The sequence below is a fragment of the Zootoca vivipara genome, chromosome 5 (genome assembly GCF_965207765.1).
Source record: "Zootoca vivipara chromosome 5, rZooViv2.hap1.1, whole genome shotgun sequence".
Taxonomy (NCBI): Eukaryota; Metazoa; Chordata; class Lepidosauria; order Squamata; family Lacertidae; genus Zootoca; species Zootoca vivipara.
In genome coordinates, this window is record NC_142588.1 from 37,133,156 (window position 1) to 37,154,994 (window position 21,839).

Consider the following 21,839-nt stretch of genomic DNA (forward strand, 5'->3'; position numbering starts at 1 on the left):
GGCCTTCTCGGTAGTGGCACCCACCCTGTAGAATGCCCTCCCACCAGATGTCAAGGAAATAAATCTGACTTTTAGAAGACCTCAGAAGGCAGCCCTGTTTAGGAAAGTTTTTAATGTTTGATATTTTATCGCTTTTTGTTATTATTAATAATATTCTGTTGGGAGCCGCCCAGAGTGTCTGGGAAACCCAGCCAGATGGGTGGGGTATAAATTATTATTATTATTATTATTATTATTATTATTATTATTATTCCTTTTAAAATATATCATCATCATCAACCTTCCCTCCAAAGAGTTCAACACACTTATCTGTCTCTCCATTTGATTCTCACAACAATCCTGTGAGGTAATTTACTCTGAGGGATAGTGACTGGCCCAAGGTCACCCGCTGGGCTTCATGGCCGAGTGGGAATTTGAATCCTGTTGTCCCAGGTCCTTGTCCAACACTAACTTGTATGGGAAATGAATAGAAAAATGAACTGCAGAATGAGTTTGGGGATGCAGCAGAAGGTCTGTGCGAATGCTTCATGACAAACCCAAATCATTATCCCCTTTTCCACCCCAGCAAGATGACATCTCATCACCTCACCACTGGCCAGGCATTCAAAGCTTCTGGGAGTGACTCCATAAAATATCTGACCACCTGGTCATAAAGAGTGCCCACAGGCCCTGTCCCTGCCTCCTTCCACCTGGTCTAGGGCGGGGCCTGGAAGACCTCATAAAGGACTGCTGCCGCTGCTCTGCTGCTGGTGCTGCCCAGGACTCTCTCCTGCTGTGAGTGCCCACAGGCCCTGTCCCTGCCTCCTCCCACCTGGTCTAGGGCGGGGCCTGGAAGGCCTCATAAAGGACTGCTGCCGCCGCTCTGCTGCTGGTGCTGCCCAGGGGAACTTGAAACAGCACAGAGTTCTTTTTAAAATGCTTTTTAAAGAATTTTTTTATGTTTTTATCTTCTTTGGGGTGGTAGGTGGGAGGGATTTTTAGTTGGGTGTGGGAATCTGTTAAATTTTAGTGTATTTGTAATTTTTATTGTTTTTGGTTTTATTGTTTTATTGTGTTTGGGGTGGTAGGTGGGAGGGATTTTTAGTTGGGTGTGGGAATCTGTTAAATTTTAGTGTATTTGTAATTTTTATTGTTTTTGGTTTTATTGTTTTATTGTCTTTTTTGTGTTCTTCTTTTGTTGAGTTCTTTGCTGTTTTTTACAGAGGTTTTATTTTGTTTTTAAGGGGAGGGGTCAGGGCTGCCCGGGAGGGGGTCCCAGCAAGCAAAATGGCTGGGGCAGATTCCACAGGGGGGTGTGCACTGGAACAACCGATCTCAGTGGTCACGGGTAGGAGGAGGAGTTACGCTAAGACCAGACCATGTCATTACCGAGGAGGCAGACTTAGTCGTTGTCTGAGGACTATCCCTGCCTCCAGGTCTGGTCCTGACCGGACGGATATTGGAATAGGCAAGGGATACCCACATGACCTGAAGGTGCTGCTGTGCAATGCCAGGTCGATGATAAATAAGACCACCGCCATTCATGACCTGATTGTGGATGGAGGATTTGACCTGGCATGTGTGACAGAGACCTGGTTGGAGGAAGCCGATGGGCCCGTTCTTGGCGCTGCTTGCCCACCAGGTTTCTCTTATGCACAGCAACCCAGGCCATCTGGGCGGGGAGGGGGGGTTGCAGTGATTTTTAGGAAGTCATTAGTTTGCACCAGGCGTCCTATTGGGAAGACCCAGTTCTCTGAGTGCATGCTCTGGAAGTTGGGCAATAGAGGCAGTACAGGATTCCTTTTGGTGTACCGACCTCCCCGCTGCACCAAGGATTCCCTGCCCGAGCTGCTTCAGGTCGTGTCGGATGTGCTCCTGGAGACACCTAGCTTGGTTGTCTTAGGGGATTTTAACATCCATGCCGACACGACCTTACAAGGAGCCGCTCGGGACTTCGTGGAAAGCATGGCCACCATGGGGCTGTCCCTGAATAAGTCTGGCCCAACTCATAGCCGCGGACATGCCTTGGACTTGGTGTTTACCTCTATGGATGTTGGTGATCTGACATTAAGTAAAAGCGAAACAAAAGAAGTGCCATGGTCAGATCACTTTCTGGTGCAACTGGACTTCTCCGCAACCCTTCCCCTCTGCAGGGAGGTGGGACCGATTCGGATGGTCCGCCCCCGCTACTTAATGGATCCAATTGGCTTCCAAAGAGTGGTAGGGGATGTTTTATCCCATGTCGATGGCCTTTCAGCTGATTCCCTGGTGGCCCGCTGGAATGCGGAGTTAACCAGCGCTATTGACTGTCTGGCTCCGAAGCGCCCTCTCAGATTGCATGTAGCCCGGACAGCCCCGTGGTTTTCCCCGGCGCTGAGGGCAATGAAACAGTCGTTGAGACGGCTAGAGCGCCGGTGGCGGAAAACTCATTTTGAATCAGACCGGACACGGGCTAGAGCTCAGCTTCGAGCCTACCAAGTGGCAATGGCGACGGCGAAGAGGACCTTCTTCACCGTCTCCATCGCATCTGCAGAAAACAGCAGCAGGAGACTCTTCCAGGTGGTTCGCAATTTAGCGGAACCACCTGCTCCATCCGGGCCCAGTACGGGCCACATGATCTCCTGCAATGATTTTGCAAAGTTTTTTGCAGATAAAGTCGCTCAGATTCGGGAAGAGGTAGACTCCACCGTGGGAGCAGGGCCGGGGCAGGGGAGTGCTAGAGTCCTGTCTAGTCAAGTTTTGTGGGATCAATTTCAATCTGTTACCTCCGAGGATGTGGACAGGCTGCTTAGACGAATGAAACCAACCACCTGTCTCCTTGATCCTTGCCCATCCTGGCTTATAAAAGCTAGCCAGGAAGGGCTGGGCGATGGGCTTCGCGGGTTGGTAAATGCTTCTCTCCATGAGGGAGCCTTCCCAGACCCGCTGAAAGAGGCGGTTATTAAACCGCTTCTCAAAAAACCATCTTTAGATCCAGCCAATATGGCCAACTATCGCCCAGTCTCAAATCTTCCATTCTTGGGCAAGGTGATTGAGCGAGTGGTTGCGGAACAACTCCAGGCACGCCTGGAAGAAGCGGACCATTTGGATCCCTTCCAGTCAGGATTCAGGCCTCATCATGGGACTGAAACTGCCTTGGTCGCACTGGTCGATGATCTCCGGCGGGCTAGGGACAAAGGTAAGAGCTGTTTCCTTGTTCTGCTGGATCTCTCAGCGGCTTTTGACACCATCGACCATAACATCCTTCTGGACCGTCTAGAGGGCTTGGGAGCTGGGGGCACTGTCATGCAGTGGTTCCGCTCCTTCCTCCTGGGCCGTGTTCAGAAAGTGGTGGTGGGGGATGAGTGTTCAGACCCCTGGGCTCTCACTTGTGGGGTGCCTCAGGGTTCTGTCCTCTCCCCCATGCTTTTTAACATCTATATGCAGCCGCTGGGAGAGATCATCAGGGGGTTTGGGCTGGGTGTCCATCAGTATGCTGATGATACCCAGCTCTACCTCTCTTTTAAATCAGAACCAGTGAAGGCGGTGAAGGTCCTGTGTGAGTGCTTGGAGGCGGTTGGAGGATGGATGGCGGCTAACAGATTGAGATTGAATCCTGACAAGACAGAAGTACTGTTTGTGGGGGACAGGAGGCGGGCGGGTGTGGAGGACTCCCTGGTCCTGAATGGGGTAACTGTGCCCCTGAAAGACCAGGTGCGCAGCCTGGGAGTCATTTTAGACTCACAGCTGTCCATGGAGGCACAGGTCAACTCCGTGTCCAGGGCAGCTGTTTATCAGCTCCATCTGGTACACAGGCTGAGTCCCTACCTGCCCACTGACTGTCTCTCCAGAGTGGTGCATGCTCTAGTTATCTCTCGCTTGGACTACTGCAATGCGCTCTACGTGGGGCTACCTTTGAAGGTGACCCGGAAACTACAACTAATCCAGAATGCGGCAGCTAGACTGGTGACTGGGAGCGGCCGCCGAGATCACATAACACCGGTCCTAAAAGACCTACATTGGCTCCCAGTACGTTTCCGAGCACAATTCAAAGTGTTGGTGTTGACCTTTAAAGCCCTAAAAGGCCTCGGTCCGGTATACCTGAAGGAGCGTCTCCACCCCCATCGTTCTGCCCGGACACTGAGGTCCAGCTCCGAGGGCCTTCTGGCGGTTCCCTCATTACGAGAAGCCAAGTTACAGGGAACCAGGCAGAGGGCCTTCTCGGTAGTGGCACCCACCCTGTGGAATGCCCTCCCACTAGAGGTCAAAGAGAACAATTACCAGACCTTTAGAAGGCATCTCAAGGCAGCCCTGTTTAGGGAAGCTTTTAATGTTTGATGGATTTCTGTATTTTAGAATTTCTGTTTTTTTTGAAGCCGCCCAGAGTGGCTGGGGGAACCCGGCCAGATGGGCGGGGTATAAATAATAAATTATTATTATTATTATTATTATTGCTTCTCTGCACACTCACATTCTCCCAAATCACATATCAAGCCATATTATAACATACGAGCTATGTGAATTACCGCAATATTGGTTGGTGCATTAGCTGTGATTCCCCCCCAAATACACACACATTATTGATTTCTCATCAGTTTATGACAGGATAGATTTAAACCATTGATTTAAATCAAGGCGATTTAAATCATTGATTAAAAGTATTTAATTCACCAGTGGGGAAAAGCTGTTTAAAATCACTAACTCAAATCAAGCTTCCATTGAAGCCTATATTTATTGAACATATGTGCATACCAATCAATTGTGATAACAATTCAAACTGAGTTGTTTATAGGCGAAATTGTGCCTTTACCGTACAGCCCATAAGCCACTTTCACTATAACAACAGGCAGACCCAGAGACAAAGGAGCATTTGTGAAACTAAGATCTGTTTGGCTCTCTCTGTGATACATATGCAGGACAGGGAGTATGAGCATTTAAGACAAAATACTTTCCCAGAAGCATTGACTGTTAGTTAGAACACATCTGCACTATACATTTAAAGTAGTATCATACCACTTTAAACAGTCATGACACCTCCCCAAGAATCCTGGGAACTGTAGTTTGTTAAGGAGGGTGCTGTGAGTTGTTAAAATGACCTTTATGTTCCTCACAGAGCTACAATTCCTGGGTGGTTTAACAGTCATTCCCTCTTCCCAGGGAATTCTGCCAAGGTGAATGTCTCCACTTTTTGAAAGACAATCATCATGCAATTTTCATTTCTCAGGAACATCAAAACATCCATTACACTCATGTTTGCAATTGGTAGCTCTCTCCAATAAAGTTTCATCGAGACCATTCTTGCAGAAGCATGGTAAGAAGATGGTGGGATGACCTCCAGTGGTCTTCAAGTTTATGAGAATTTCAGGAATGAAAATACAGTTTTTACTTTATGAGTTGGAATTCCACATGGACCACACCGAAAGGCTTTCTTCTTTCTAAGCAAGCTGCTATTTACCTTGCCTTCTGATGGGAAGAAAATCCCTCTGCTGCACAATCTGTCAGCAAAACACCAGCATGTGACCGGATTCCTTTCTCATGGCCACTAATTACACTTCAGGGTTTTTTTTTAATAGAGGGAACACTCTTCAATTCATAGCAACATAAAGGATGTCGGGAAAGGCCATTCAGAATGTCAGATTATATCCAGCCATGATGATCCATTAATAGGTCAGAGAGATGCGGCTTCCTTCTGTGCTGTTTAATTGCATGCCCCAGCTTAAATCTCTAGGCTCCTGTGTTCTTCCTTGAAAAAGCAAAGCAAAGCAAAACAAAGCACATGTTACAAAATTTGCCCAGAATAACTCAATTGCACTCAGTGTCTGTTTTCCCTGCACACATTTGAAATGGTATTGGATGGAACATTCCCCTTTTCCTAAACAATGTTTGGCCCTGCTTATGGGCTTCCCAAAGGTATCTGGCTGGCTACTCTTGGAATCAAGACCCAGGATTAGATAGTCCGACCTTTGCTTCCCTCCTTTGTGGAGGGAAAAGAGGAGCAAGCGGTGGAGATTTATGATGTCACAATCTCTTAATGTACCACTGTTCAAGTAATGCAAGAATGATAGGGGCACAGAAACAAGCAAGCAGGCAGGCATTGCTTGTTAAAAAGCTGCATCATTCTAACATCACGAAATGCAAAACTAGCTCTTCAGGAGCCAAATCCACACGGTTACAACACTTCACCCACACACTGTCACTCAGGCTGGAGAAATTGCTGACAGCCTCATCTGCTCTCAAAATGCATCCCAGGTTCTTGACAATTCAAATAGGTCATCTGCTGCCCATCAACTGATATTCAGTGCCCATCACTGGGAACTACCAGGCCATGACAAACTTTAGAGAGAAAGCATGGCTTTCAGCTGTATTTAAAGGACAAGCTGCCCCTTGACTTGCTAAGCATACTGACATTTTTATGCATATGCTTCCTGTTATCTTGTTTCCTCCAAAGAGATGATGCAATGAAACCAAAACAAAGCAGATTCTGACTAAACATTCAGAAAAACTTCCTTTTTTTTTCTTTATTCATTTTCCATTTTACATATTACATCTATACAAGTCATACCTTAGTCTTACACAGACTTCCTGACTTATCTTCCATTGACATCCTATTTCATATTCTTAGTTTGCTACATCTCCTTATATCATTCGGAAAAACTTTCAGGAAGAGCTGTTTGGCAGTGAAGTGGACTCTTATGAGAAGTGGTGGGCTCTCCTTCCTTGGAGGTTTTTAAGCAGAGGTTGGATGGCCACCTGCCATGTATGATCAAGTTGAAATTCTTGCATTGCAGGGGGTTGGATCCCTTCCAACTTTAAGATTCTATTAGTCTATGATTCTATATGAAAAACTGGATTCCTCCCCCAGAACCACAGTGAGAAATGTGCTTTTCCAGGTTCATGGGAATATGAATTTTAGACTTGGATTAGAATGGATGATATTGTAATGAGAAGGTCTGGGGCTCCTTGGAATAAGACAATGGATGTAAAATAAGCTTTGCAGGTGTAGAGTTTAATGTTCAGGTTCTTGTCTTCTCTACAACCATGAGCAGGGTCTTGTTTGTGCTACTAGGATCCTCCTTGTCCTTTCAGTCTAGTGTTAAGTCCTGGGATAGACTGACCTGCTATTAAACCATGGCTTTCTGAAACACTAGCTTGGACCAATGAATAGATAGATATCCCTTACAAACATTACAGATGCTTCCTCAAAAAGCCAGGCCCTGAATCTTCAACCTATGCAGGAAGGCTTAACCATTGTCAAGAAAAAACTGACAATAAGATATACAATGATGTGCATTCTAGGTGCATCCAGATGAGCACAGAATGCAGGAAACCCAATACCTAACAATCCCCATTGTTTAATGCTTGAAAGCTTCTGGCCTGGAGAACATGTGAATGCGAATTTGTTATACTCAATAAAAATGAACGTAAAATGGATTTCTTTTCCTGCCTGTTCATACCGGTACGCACAATTACAGTGACAAGAGAAAGTCAATGTTAAGAGGGTATTATGAAGCTGAGAAACATGTTAACTGTATAATGAGATTTTCCACTAAGGAAATTGGCTTCTCCTATCATTCGCTAAGCAGCAAGCATGGCTGGTGAGTGGGTGGGGGGATGGACTCCTACAGAAAGATTAATATGGAACTCTTTAATTAGGCCTTTTGCAAAGAAATGGAATATAATGAGAGAATACATGGATATCACGATGTACAATACCTGCTGATGTATAATATTATATTATATTATATTATATTATATTATATTATATTATATTATATTATATTATATTATATTATAATAATATAATATAATATAATAAGATTGCCGGAAGAAATATCAACAACCTCAGATATGCAGATGACACAACCTTGATGGCAGAAAGTGAGGAGGAATTAAAGAACCTTTTAATGAGGGTGAAAGAGGAGAGCGCAAAATATGGTCTGAAGCTCAACATCAAAAAAACCAAGATCATGGCCACTGGTCCCATCACCTCCTGGCAAATAGAAGGGGAAGAAATGGAGGCAGTGAGAGATTTTACTTTCTTGGGCTCCTTGATCACTGCAGATGGTGACAGCAGTCACGAAATTAAAAGACGCCTGCTTCTTGGGAGAAAAGCAATGACAAACCTAGACAGCATCTTAAAAAGCAGAGACATCACCTTGCCGACAAAGGTCCGTATAGTTAAAGCTATGGTTTTCCCAGTAGTGATGTATGGAAGTGAGAGCTGGACCATAAAGAAGGCTGATCGCCGAAGAATTGATGCTTTTGAATTATGGTGCTGGAGGAGACTCTTGAGAGTCCCATGGACTGCTAGAAGATCAAACCTATCCATTCTTAAGGAAATCAGCCCTGAGTGCTCCCTGGAAGGACAGATCGTGAAGCTGAGGCTCCAATACTTTGGCCACCTCATGAGAAGAGAAGAATCCTTGGAAAAGACCCTGATGTTGGGAAAGATTGAGGGCACTAGGAGAAGGGGACGACAGAGGACAAGATGGTTGGACAGTGTTCTCGAAGCTACGAACATGAGTTTGACCAAACTACGGGAGACAGTGGAAGACAGGAGTGCCTGGCGTGCTATGGTCCATGGGGTCACGAAGAGTCGGACACGACTAAACGACTAAACAACAACATAATATAATATAATATAATATAATATAATATAATATAATATAATATAATATAATATAATATAATAATAATATGATTTAAGACTGCATGCATTGGGCTTCCACAATCCCCCCCCATAAAACACCCCCTCTGTTAATTAGAAGTAAACCCATAAAGCTGCATTGTCCTGGTTCTCAAGAATCAAGATATGCATATAAAATTCATTTACTTATTTATTACATCCTCATCCCATCGTTCTTCCAAGAAGCGCAAGGCGGAGTACATGGTTCTGTCCCTCTACATTTTATCCTCACAACAACCCTGTGAGGTAGGTTCGGCTGCAAGACTGTGAGCTTCATGTCTGAGCAGGCCTGGTCTGCCAGGTCCTGGTCCAACACTCCAACCATCACACTCAACACTGGTTCCCAATATTTGAGTTAATAGGTAGTGGTTAACATCCACAATTGCATAGTAATGCAGAAACTAGGAAACAGAACCCTAAAGATAAAAGTAAATGCACAGGAGTCAATCAAATGTCCTCAACAGACTCACTCATCTGATTCTACTAAGAGGCAGCTCGGCAATATTAGCAACTGTTACTCTAAGAGAATGTTTATCTTGCCAGCTGTAGGACTGGAAAAATAGGAGAGTGACAAAAAAAAAATCTTAGGAGGAAGAAAAAGTGAAGCTATTTGCTAATCTCATATCACTGTAATTTGGGACACTGTGATGATGTCAACATTGTGACATCACAATGTTGACATCAGAATTGGGGCATGAAGAAAACAGTTTGTTTCAATATAATTTTTATTTATTGGGTTTTAGAATGAATACTATTATAATATTAATCCATAGTCTTTTGTCATCCTGCAGAGTTTTTCTTCTTTTCTTTAATTAATCCATTGGCACGAGTTAACAAACCACCTGAGGTCTTGTCATTTCTACATTGCATTGCTTTTAAGAAAAATACCTTGTGACACTTGTGGATTTTCATTGCTGCTGACGACTTTGAGGTGCTCCTGTCTGTACAAGCAAACAGGCCAATGTATTGTCCGAACTGGATCAGAAACCTGCACTTTTGCAGACAGTGATGGTCCAACCCTCCCATTAGGTAGACTGAGGAGGCTACCTTATGCAGCTGGTTTTGCATGTCATGAAAGGGTAGTAAATTGTTAGTAGTTTTATTCATTGTGACTGGTTGTTGTTTTTTACTAAGAGAGCTCAAGAGGTACTTGCAAAACTTTCTGCTTCAGGTGCCAAATTAACTAGGCTGGCCTTCACTTCTTTGGGTGATACCTAACACTACTGTTCAGGTTTTGCAGATAATGTCCACTCACACAATGGAACTTGTTCCACAATGGAATGGACTGTCTCTCCAGAGTGGTGCATGCTCTAGTTATCTCTTGCTTGGACTACTGCAATGCGCTCTATGTGGGGCTACCTTTGAAGGTGATCCGGAAACTACAACTAATCTAGAATGCGGCAGCTAGACTGCTGACTGGGAGCAGCCACCAAGACCATATAACACCGGTCTTGAAAGACCTACATTGGCTCCCAGTATGTTTCTGAGCACAATTCAAAGTGTTGGTGCTGACCTTTAAAGCCCTAAACGGCCTCAGTCCAGTACACCGGAAGAAGCATCTCCACCCCCATCATTCTGCCCAGACACTGAGGTCCAGTGCCGAGGGCCTTCTGGCAGTTCCCTCACTGCAAGAAGCCAAGTTACAGGGAACCAGGCAGAGGGCCTTCTCGGTAGTGGCACCTGCCCTGTGGAATGCCCTCCCACCAGATGTCAAAGAGAAAAACAACTACCAGACTTTTAGAAGACATCTGAAGGCAGCCCTGTTTAGGGAAGCTTTTAATGTTTAACAGACTATTGTATTTTAATATTTTGTTGGAAGCCGCCCAGAGTGGCTGGGGAAACCCAGCCAGATGGGCGGGATATAAATAATTTATTATTATTATTATTATTATTATTATTATTATTATTATTATTATTAACCCTCCTCTCCCCATAGTCCTCATGCACCCTCGTAATCTTCTCCAGGGCAACCTGGATGGACCCTCCAGAGCAGAACTTGCGGACACATGGGACTGGAAAGGAAAGTCCTGTTTACCTAGCACTGGATGCAACCCTTTGCGTCTTGGCCAGGAGGGGAGGCACATTTCATCTGCTGCTCCACTGTCAATTTCAAAATGTCTTGGGTTAGCTCTGGCAGACACTTTACAAAGAAAGGAAGGAAAAGAAACTGTGCCATCAGACATGGCTTCTGGTTTATCTGATGCCAAACCAAGAAAGGATTGATCTCCCTTCACTTGCCAAGCTCAATCAATAATTCTGGAACAGACCCCAAATCAGTAACTCTGGATGTTGACACGAGAAAAACCGCACCAAAACATGTTCCCAGATTTTGGCATGGGAGTATTCAGCATTGCCATCCACAGAGAAAGAATTGGAGGAAAATGAGAAAGTATTTGGCAGGCATCTTTCTGATAGGGGAGATGTAGTTTTATGCATACAGGGGAAAGCATTGTTGGAAGCTATGAAAGAGTTGGTGTTTTCTTGTTTCTTCCCCCTGCATCACTTTGTTTTCTCTCCTTCAAACCTCAGCTTTGTTATATATGAAGAATGAGAGTGGTGTTTGCGCTCATGAAGTCTGCGCTCATAGATGATTAATCAAAGCCATCTGGACACTGGTGGACACATGCCAGTAATAGAAGAATATCGCTCCCAGGTGCCACATGCCAGAGACTTGCCATGACTAAACTCCAGAAACGTATAGCAAGACTACTCTTGAGAAGTTTTTCATTGACAAACCTAGCCTATATAGATCCAGACAATGAAGAGACCACCTCAGGCAAACTATTAGTAGCCCAATTTCGTTTCTCTGCTATCTCAATTTCCACTTATAATTCATTTTACAAAAATAAGAATGAGTCATGCAAGGGAGGGGGGGCCTAGCCAGCCATCAGTATTACCCCTTAGGACATTCAAACAAAGCAGTACATTTCTCAGCAATAGGGAAAATACATTATGTATATGATAATGCCTCTCACATTGTGTCAAAGATGGTGGCATGAATAATGCATCACCCAGCACTGCCTTGAGTCAGATGCACTCTTTTTGCCACCTGCCTTTAAATGGAGATCAATCCCTTCCTGCAGATCCGTCAAGGCATTTCCCAAGCCCATTTTGTGCAATAGCCCCGCCAAATGACAAAGGTGTTATATCCCGTCTGCAGGGGAGGAATAACCTTAATAGGAGGCAGACATAGCTATTATATTTGCTCTTCTTTCAAAGGCATCGATCCAATATATATATTTACTTGGTTCTCAGTTCCCACTGAAGTGAAACTTTACAAACTGGTGCCTGAGTTTGCTTTCTCCCTTCCCTCCTATTTTCCCTTCTGATTTGTCTTCTAGATCATAAGCCTACAGACCAGGGTTGTATCTCTGCAGTAGTTTATCTCAAAGTTTCAAAATGTCTAAACGCTTATCCATTTATAAATTTAAAATTTACTGTTGTACAATGTTTTAAATGTTTGTTTTCCTTCTGGGAGTGTACCCACAAGTGTGTTTTATAAGCTGGTCTCTGACCGTAATAATTTATCTATCTATCACAGACAAGGAGCGTCTTTTTGCTCATCTTGTAAGCTACTACTAAAGAGCAGGGTGGAAATGTTTCAAATCAAACACACCACACACACACACGAAGCTTACTTCTGAGTAAACATGCACATAGGATGGCATTGTAAAACAAGGCTAGATGTGTGTTCTGCATCAAGAAAGGGAATTCCTCAACTTCCATGAATGAAATAAAAATTATGGAAGTTGGAGCAAAGTACAGAGGCGGGAAAAGGAAATCAACATTCAAGTGAAAGGCCTGAGTGTCAGATGCATAAATCTACACTCAAATATTTATCTGACTATTCATATCCTACCCCTAATTCAAAGACTTTGAGGCAGGTACCAACAAGTTGCGTAATTTGGTGGCATCTAACTTCAAAAACCCCAACTACCTCTCCCAGCAGCTTCATGTAAAGGTTGAATAGCTTGGCTTAGGGACAGAATACAACCCTAAGAGACCCACTGCAGACAGTTAAGGGAGAAGTTGTATGACTGTAAACAGTAAGTGAGATCAGGAAAGGGGTATTTTGCAGGAGCTTTTAATGGGGAGCAATAGCAAATGATCATAGAACTATGTCTACTTGAAGAGTTTCTTTCATGGCAGGAAGAAAAGAACATTATGGTATAATGGCAAATTGCCATTTCAGACATGCTGCTATGCTTGTGAATGCTGTGCAGAGCCATTGTGATGTTGCTTGCAGAGTGTTTGAGTCACACCAGGGAGAAGTGGCTGCAAATCTCCCATTCAGCTGAAAAGCTCATTGGATGGCTTTGAGCCAGTTCACCATCCCTTGACTTCATCTATATAAATTTGCATAACCCAACATATGTCAGCTTTGTAAAAGTTGGTAAACAAGCCTGATGAATAAATAAATATCTCCCCTCACTCTGCAGTTGTCTTTTACCTAGGATCTCCTTTGCCAGGAATTTGCATAATATTCTAAGAATATGACGTTTCCTCACATAAGGCATCCAGAACGACATTCTGCCAAGAATGGAATAGTGTCATGCACTAGTCCACTGCATGCCGCCCATTTAAAAATCGTTCCCTCAACTCTGTCACCATTTGAATTGTAAATTAGATTTATCTGGCTCAAACTGAGTGAAAAATCAATACCCATCTGATTAATGGATTTCACCATCAAGAAGATCTCCTGAAGCAGCAGAGCTGATACCTGGTGGGGATTGTGCAGAACACAAATGGGAGAAAGCAACATTGTTGCGTATAAGGTCTGAGTTAATGAGAAGCCTCCTTTTGTAGCTTTACCGTAACAACCACAACCAACCTGTACTTGCTCACACATATAAAAGGCATCATTTGTTATTGCAAGTTATCAAGCGGTGAACAAGACAACTCCTTAAAAGTTAGATAAGTGTGTGTGCTTTTTACAATTTACAAAATATCATGTTTGTGAGCATTCTATGAGAACATAGCAACTCAGCCAATAAAAAAGGACTTTACCAACAGATTCATTAATAGCTAACATGTATTTTACCTCAAGGATTGTCCTTCCCCATTTTATTTTCTTCAAAATAACAAAAAAAACTTTTTTTTAAAAAAAGGCAAATCTGTGTGCTCTTTAATATCTGATAACTATATCAGGCTTCCCAAAGTGGCATTTCCCATGTGTGTATGTGTGGATTAGCAATCAGGGGGTATGTCTGAGAAAGAAATCAGGAATATATATTTGAGCAAATATACCAATTGCTTTACTTCTGGAGCTGCCGTTAGATGTCCCGAGTTCAAGTGAAACTTAACAGGCTGTGATGCTTACCATAGCTGCCAAGTTATCCCTTTTTAAGGGATTTTCCCTCATGCTGAATAGGCTTCCTCGCGAGAAAAGGGAAAACTTGGCAGCTATGATGTTTACTAAAAGAAAGGACACATGTACCTACTATCCATAATTTCTCTGCCCCGGTCCCTGATAAATCACTGCTTTGAGGGGCAGAATGTCTTGATGAATTTCTATTAGTGCAAGCTGCTAGATGTGTTGTACTTTTTCAGGATTTATCTCTCTCCCCAATGCATAGTCAAATCAATCCATCTTGCCTCTATTATAGCTAAACATTTATGAATGACCACATTACAGTTGCACACTGCAGCCAGCTGGGATACATTTTCTATTTTTGGCACTTTGTTCTCAGTTATACATTAATATTGTGCTTCTTCTATTTTAATGCGTACTATACATCCAATAACTTTCTGTAAAAGGGTTCTGAAAAGTGGTTTGCAAATACTTGAAATAAATAACCAAACAAGAATCGAAAGTATCATGGTCTAACGAGCTGCTAGAAATGCTTACATGCTTAACAAAACAATTGGAAATTCTGCTTTGGGAGTGCAGAAAAACTCACTGACTGCGCTGCCTCCCTTATCTAAGGCTTTCTTAAGACAACGTAATTGACAATCAATCTGTCCTGGTGAAAGTCTGGTCAAAGTTTTTGTTTGGGATTAGCACATGCCCAGCAACAGATTGAGAAAGCACGTGCTTGATCCTGAATGACCTGAATTTCCACCAAAAAGATAAATAAATCCCCAGCTGTTCTTTTCAAAATCTACTCAAATTTGAAGAACTGCAAATAAATTCTTGACCCTTCTGGAAAACACTTAAATGCAAAATAATTTGAAACAAAGCAAAAGAACTTACAGCCTTGCAAGTTCCTTTGTATCTGATGAGCAGAAATCAGGGCAGGGGACACCTATTGTGGCTTGCCTTGGTCTTTGATGGCACCAGTCTCCAGGGCCTTATCCTTCCCACTTTAGTAGCTCAGCAGCAGCAGCAGCAGCAGCAGCAGCAGTGCCTGCTGACAGGCGCCCTGAGGCAATAAGTATGTACTAAGTTTGCTTCTAGAGACACAGATCCTCCCCCATTGCTCAATCAGAATAGGTCCTCTGGCATGCACACACATGTGCAAAATAAGTACAGGGTATAGCCCATAAGAGGGACACGGGTGGCGCTGTGGGTTAAACCACAGAGCCTAGGGCTTGCCAATCAGAAGGTCGGCGGTTCAAATCCCCACGACAGGGTGAGCTCCCATTGCTTGGTCCCTGCTCCTGCCAACCTAGCAGTTTGAAAGCATGTCAAAGTGCAAGTAGATAAATACTGGCGGAAAGGTAAACGGCGCTTCCGTGCGCTGCTCTGGTTTGCCAGAAGCAGCTTAGTCATGCTGACCACATGACCCGGAAGCTGTACACTGGCTCCCTCAGCCAGTAAAGCGAGATGAGTGCCGCAACTCCAGAGTCGTCCGTGACTGGACCTAACGGTCAGGGGTCCCTTTACCTTTATACTTCATAAGAAGCCAAAGTTAGCTAAAGGATGGATATTGGAATGGCATCTTACATGCATGATTAACAGAGAGAATGACAGTCATGTGGCACCTCAAAGACAGGCAGATGTATTGAGACATAAGCTTTTGTGGGCTACAGCTGGCAGATATTAAACACATGAGCAGTTTCAAAAAATGTAGGGGCATGAAATACAAGAGCTACAAATTTCTAGTTACTCTTTGGTTGTTTGTGGTTTTGCCCCAGAGAGGTTTTCAATGTTGCAGGAAAAAGTGATTATTTTATAACTGATAATTTAAATCTCTGAGTAGTGGCAGATAAAGGAAATGAGTAATAACTGAAGAGATTCACTTAATTTTTTCTCACTAGTATGTTCTAGGAACGTTTTACATATGAGGCACATTGAGGGAGATCCCACCCTGTTAGGGCCTTCCCATTCTGGCATGCCCCAGTTTCTATGTTTTGATGGTGTTTCCTGCTTGGCAGTTGGTTGGACTGGATGGCCCTTGTGGTCTCTTCCAACTCTATGATTCTATGATCCTATGTATGGATTTGATCCCCCTATTGAAGTGAATGAAGGAACAGACAGAACAGTCCCATACAAGTGTGCAAGCATATGCAGAGCTGGTATGCTAGTAGTCAAATTCTTGGGGAAAGTTAGGAGGGCCCATCAAAATATTCACAAATTTGTTCTCCTCTGTAGCTGTCTACCAGCTCCATCTGGTATGCAGGCTGAGACCCTACCTGCCCACGGACTGTCTCGCCAGAGTGGTGCATGCTCTGGTTATCTCCCACTTGGACTACTGCAATGCGCTGTACGTGGGGCTACCTATGAAGGTGACCCTGAAACTGCAATTAATCCAGAATGCGGCAGCTAGACTACGGTAGTGACTGGGAGTGGCCGCCGGGACCACATAACACTGGTCCTGAGAGATCTACACTGGCTCCCAGTATGTTACCGAGCACAATTCAAAGTGTTGGTACTGACCTTTAAAGCCCTAAACGGCCTCGGTCCAGTATACCTGAAGGAGCATCTCCACCCCCATCATTCTGCCCGGACACTGAGGTCCAGTACCGAGGGCCTTCTGGCGGTTCCCTCGTTGTGAGAAGTGAGGTTACAGGGAAACAGACAGAGGGCCTTGTCGGTAGTGGCACCCATCCTGTTGAATGCCCTCCCAGCAGATGTCAAGGCAATAAGTAACTATTTTACTTTTAGAAGACAACTGAAGGCGGCCCTGTTTAGGGAAGTTTTTAATGTTTAATGCTGTACTGTTTTAATATTCAGTTGGAAGCCGCCCAGAGTGGCTGGGGAAACCCAGCCAGATGGGCGGGGTATAAATAAATTATTATTATTATTATTATTATTATTATTATTATTATTATTATTAAGAATTTGTTCTCCTCTGCAGCTAAGAATTTGGGGGGATGGGGAGCTTTCCTTTCCCTGTATTCTGAACAAGGTGCAAACCCCCAGGTCTCTGTATTTATTTGGCTTATTAAAACAAAGGGTTAGCATCTATGAATAAGAGAAATACTCTGGCTCATCTTACTTAGCACTTAGTTTCACATTTGCATAGGTTGCTGTTTTGTTAGGTTGTAGCACTTTGTCACTCATGATAGGTAATTATTGTCCCTTTCAGCAATGTATAATTACCAGGGAATAGTACATTTTCCATGTTTGCCCAGTACTGTACATTATGCACATTTACATAGTGCATATTTTTAATCCTACTGGCAATTGAGAGAGAGAGTAGGTAGCGTGAATTACACAGAAAGGCCAATATTGTTTTAGTGTCTCCCCCACTTATTAAATAAATTGTAAACATGCAATTTCCTGAGCGAGATATCTATAATTAGGCTGTTTCTTTTCTTGTAAAACAACAAGAAGTCTCAGCCCAAGGCTCAGACATTTCAGACAGGAAAATGAACAATATATCCATTTAGCGAATATATGTACATTTTTACAGTAATGCATTGCTCACCAGCAGTTTTCATTAAGCATATAATAAATACAAAATATGTACAGCTTTGTAAATTAGATGAGAAGCATTTGTTTCTGTAGATGTGTGTGTGTTTGCATTAGGGCAAACCCATTGAAGCTAAAAAGCTAGCTGTGGAGTTAATGTGGAAGATAGCGGGCTATGGGGCTCCCGTGCTGCCTGGCACAGCTACTGCACAACACACAGTAGGGTGTGAGCACTTCAAAGGTGTGAGCTCCAGATGAAAGGCTGGGACAGCCAAGGTATCAACATCCTAAGAGCCACATGCAAGGATCCCCATATGGCCTGGAATAGAGCCACAGAACTCGCCAAATGGTGCTTCTCTATGCCAATCAGCCTCTCCAGTCCACATTGCCACAGATTCTTCCTTCCCTCTCATCTCTCACTTCTGCTTGTCTCTGCCTCTCTTCATATCCAAGAAAGCATGGTGCCTTTCCTCATAGTTATCTCACTCATAAGAACAGCCTTGCTGGATCAGGCTAAAGACCCACCTACTCCAGCCTCCTGTGGCCAACCAGATGCCAACAGAAAGCCTGGAAGCAGGACTTGAGAGCAACAGAGTCCTACCTGTTTGTGTTAAAACTCTGTTATTGGATTTAATAAAAAAGGACAATTAGAACTATCTACAAGTTGGAAAGAGGAGCAATCTTGGCACCATGCTAAGTTACTATCATCATGCAGAATGTTGTTGTAGAGCCCATCTTTGCACTGTGAAAACCAAAGCATCCTTGGCTGGTGCCAGAACGCTGACAAGGGTGGTGCCAGGCAGGCCTCCTTGGGAAGAGCATGCTCTAAACTAATGGTCCATTGCCATCATGATTATCAATGCATCCAGTCCTGGACACTGCAGTTAAAGATAAATGTTGACAAACTGGAATGCGGTCAGAGAAGGGCACCAAAGATGAAAAGAAAATCGGAGACCTGGTCCTATGAAGAAAGGTTGAAGGCACCGAATATGTTTACCTAAGAGAAGAGATGATTAAAAGGCGATTCGATTGCCACCTTCAGATATTTCAAGGGCTGTCATGTAGAGGATGGAGCAAGATTTGATTTCTATTGCTCCACAGCAGCCTTTCTCAACCTTTGATCCTTGAATGTTGTTGAAGGATGACTCTCATCATCCCTGTGTGCTGGTCCTGTTTGCTAGGGATGATGGGAGTTGTAGTCAAACAGCATATGGGGATCCAAATTTGAGAAAGGCTGCTCTAGAGGGTAAGGCCCATGGGTTCAAATGGGCACTTGGGCCTATTGGGGAGGAAAGGTGGGACAAATAAACTACATTGCAGAGGATTGGACTAGATGTGCCTGCCTGTTGGAGCCCCTGGAAAATATATAACAAAATTCATGCCAACCTGGAGGCCACTGAAAAAAATCTGAATATCTAGAGTGGCTCCTACACTCACTAAATATATTATCTGCTAATGGCTTGGTCTGGTTTTCGAGAAATGGAAAAACCAACAACATATACAACAGTAGGCTTCTTTCACACAGCAAATCAATCAAGGTAGAAAGCAAACAAAGCAATTACAATTCCTTATCCCCCCCCCCCTGTTTCTCGATAAAAGAAATGATACAACTTGTCCAATATAGGACCCTTAGGGCAGCCTGCATTTTACAGTCGACCCCTAAAAATATCCATAGCTCTCCCTCCCTTTTATCTGAATACATCAAATTACCCTTAAGATTCAGCCCTTTCATTTGAAATCAATGACTCAGTAATTAAACGTAATCAATATAAACAAAGATGACATTCTAAGACACTAATGATGTTCATAAATGTATTTTAAACAACTCAAGAATGAGCCTAAATTACTACTTAACTTTCCAACTCCATAATTTCTTTCCTGTTGAGAAACAAAACACAGCTGTCAGAAAGAAAAACAAGTCAACATCTAGTCAAACCAACATTGACAAGCTTTCAATAATTTGAATGAATTTCATCTTTTCTTAAATGAATGATTTTATAGTATTAAATGGGGAGCGGGAGACAAATTCTGGTCCAAACAGTGTCCTACAGCCTTTGAAAGCTCAAAATAGAGAAAGGACAAAAGGCATCTGGAGTATCCCCAATGATCCAGGAATGTCAAACCAATGCCTTTGACTTGACTTAACCGTCCAGGGGTCCTTAACCTTAACCTTAACCTTTTACCTTCTAGATCAGTGGTTCCCAACAGGTGGTCCACGGACTCCCAGGGGTCCGCGAGCTATGCCAGAGGGGTCCGCAAGATGCTAAAAAATATATTAAATATATTTCGTATGATAACCGATTTTTTGTTTTGGCCACTTCCTGCATGAGCAGAGTCTAGCGCAAAACTAGAATTAGATAGAGGCAGTAGTTCTGCTGTATGCCGTTAGGTGGCGCTTTACAAACACTCCTGTTTTGCAAAGAGGCAGCGCACACATTCTACTAACGCTCACCTCCCCAAGATGCTTTGCGCGGGTTGGCTTCATTTGTGCGCTACTGCGCAGGTACCCTGTCTTCTCCATTCCCCTCCCTCCTCCCTGGCGCGCGCTGCCTCTTTGCAAAACAGTCGTGTTTGTAAACAAAGCGTTGTTTTTCACGGAAGCTACAGTTCGCGTAGTTAAAAATGGACCATTGGATAAAAAGTGGTTCATCTCATTAAGAACTGAAAATTAAAACTAACTGTATACTGATGGAGTACTCTGTTGTAACTGTAAAAAACGTATAAATATAAAGTATAAAAAGACTCTTAACTTGGCTCTCACTTTTTAATTTTAGGATTAGGAATTAATGGGGGTCCTTGTCACAATAGCGGCTCAATGAGGGGTCCTCGAGAAATTTTTGTTGGGAACCCCTGTTCTAGATGTTTGGGACTACAACTCCAATCATGCCCAGCTTCATATGACCGCCCTGGCTGGGAGTTGCACTCCAAAACATCTTGTTGGTGAGGTTTGACTTAGTAGAAAATGTGACAAAGAGAGACAACAAAGAAAGGGAAGGGAAATGGAGGAGGGGGAAACATGCATTTATTTTAGCTATGTTTGATAATTATTATTTTTGACTGAGGATTTGAAAAGGGGGGGGGAGAGAGAATATACCACACAGGTTTGCTAGGAGGCAGTTCCAGGTGAGCACGAGTGGAAAAAAGGGCAGTCATTTGCCAGAGCAGGATATCTTCAAATGGCTAAAGGTGATGCAGCTGCAGGGGGGATGTTTTGGGCTACAGGAGGAGAGAGATAAGGATGGAAAGCTCCTAGACTTCATAGGCAAGAACAAGGCATTTGCTGGCTGATCTGAGTGCCGCCAAGAAGCCAGCAAAGACATTTAAGGAGAGATGTAATTTGATCAGGGCCATGAGGGAGGTGAATATTTTTGGCAGTAGAATTCTGGACTGAGGTGAGAGCAGTGGTGACTGGTGCCCATTCGGTGTGGTAGGGCCAAAGGTAGGGGAGCCAACAATAGGTAAAACCAGAACCGACCAATTATACATTTGCCCCCATTCCTGCTCCCTGCTGAGATCTACAAGGGCAAAACTAGAATGAGGAGAAAGCAGACAAGCATGGCTAGAATGGATGTAAACAAGAAGGCAGGTGGGCTTGGAGAACATAAAACTGAGGCTGGTGGGGCAGAGCAGCTGTTTGCCCCGATGGACCAGCCTCCAGTGAATGGGAGAATGGAAGATTGGAGAGAACAAGGTTGCAGGAACCAAGACAACTAAATTCTTGCTAACTCAGCAGCTACAGATGTGGCTAGGGCACCGAGGAGGGCTGTCTCTGGGCTCATCCCACTTGTCCCATGCCTAGAGAGCATGAGTCTGGGCGTTCTCCCCTTGCCCTGCAAGTATAAATTTTAGTGATAATAATAATGTGCAGTTTTTTTGTTTTTAATTCTTACATTTTCTTCTGCTCTGTGTACTTTTAATAAAAGAACGACAACTCTCATAGTGGTGATCTTGCTAATAAAAGACAGCAGAAAAATAAAATGCTTGAAGCAAACTGTGGATCAGTTAGTAGGTAGGAAATCTGAAAACAGAAGAAATGCTTTGTGTCATCTGGTACAAAGACTTCCTCTGTCTACAGCATATAAGTGACATGTTGTTGAACAGAAATATATAGCTTGGTTGCACTGTCACCAATGACCTTGTCAAGGTAATTTGAATACTAGCTGAATAAAAGCATGGTGAGTTATAAGGTCCATCATTTTAAAGCCATTGCGTGATATTAAGAAACAAAATACAGTTGTACCTTGAGTTACAAACACCTCAGATTACAAATGCTTCAGGTTACAAACTCCGCTAACCTGGAAGAGTTACCTCAAGTTGAGAACTTTGCCCCAGGATGAGAACGAAAATCGTGTGCCGGTGGCGCAGCAGCAGCAAGAGGCATAGCTGCCAAGTTTTCCC

At 43.6% G+C, this 21,839-nt stretch overlaps 1 protein-coding gene across 10 annotated transcripts in view; it reads right to left on the reverse strand.

Moving 5' to 3' along the window:
- JAKMIP3 (Janus kinase and microtubule interacting protein 3) overlaps positions 1 to 21,839 on the reverse strand; it is a 101,703-nt gene that overhangs the window by 50,931 nt on the left and 28,933 nt on the right. For all 10 annotated transcript variants that reach the window (XM_088670409.1, XM_088670408.1, XM_088670407.1 and 7 more), the window contains exon 2: positions 5,414 to 5,701. The gene's annotated coding sequence lies outside the window, so the exon portion shown is untranslated. The remainder of the gene's footprint in view (positions 1 to 5,413; positions 5,702 to 21,839) is intronic.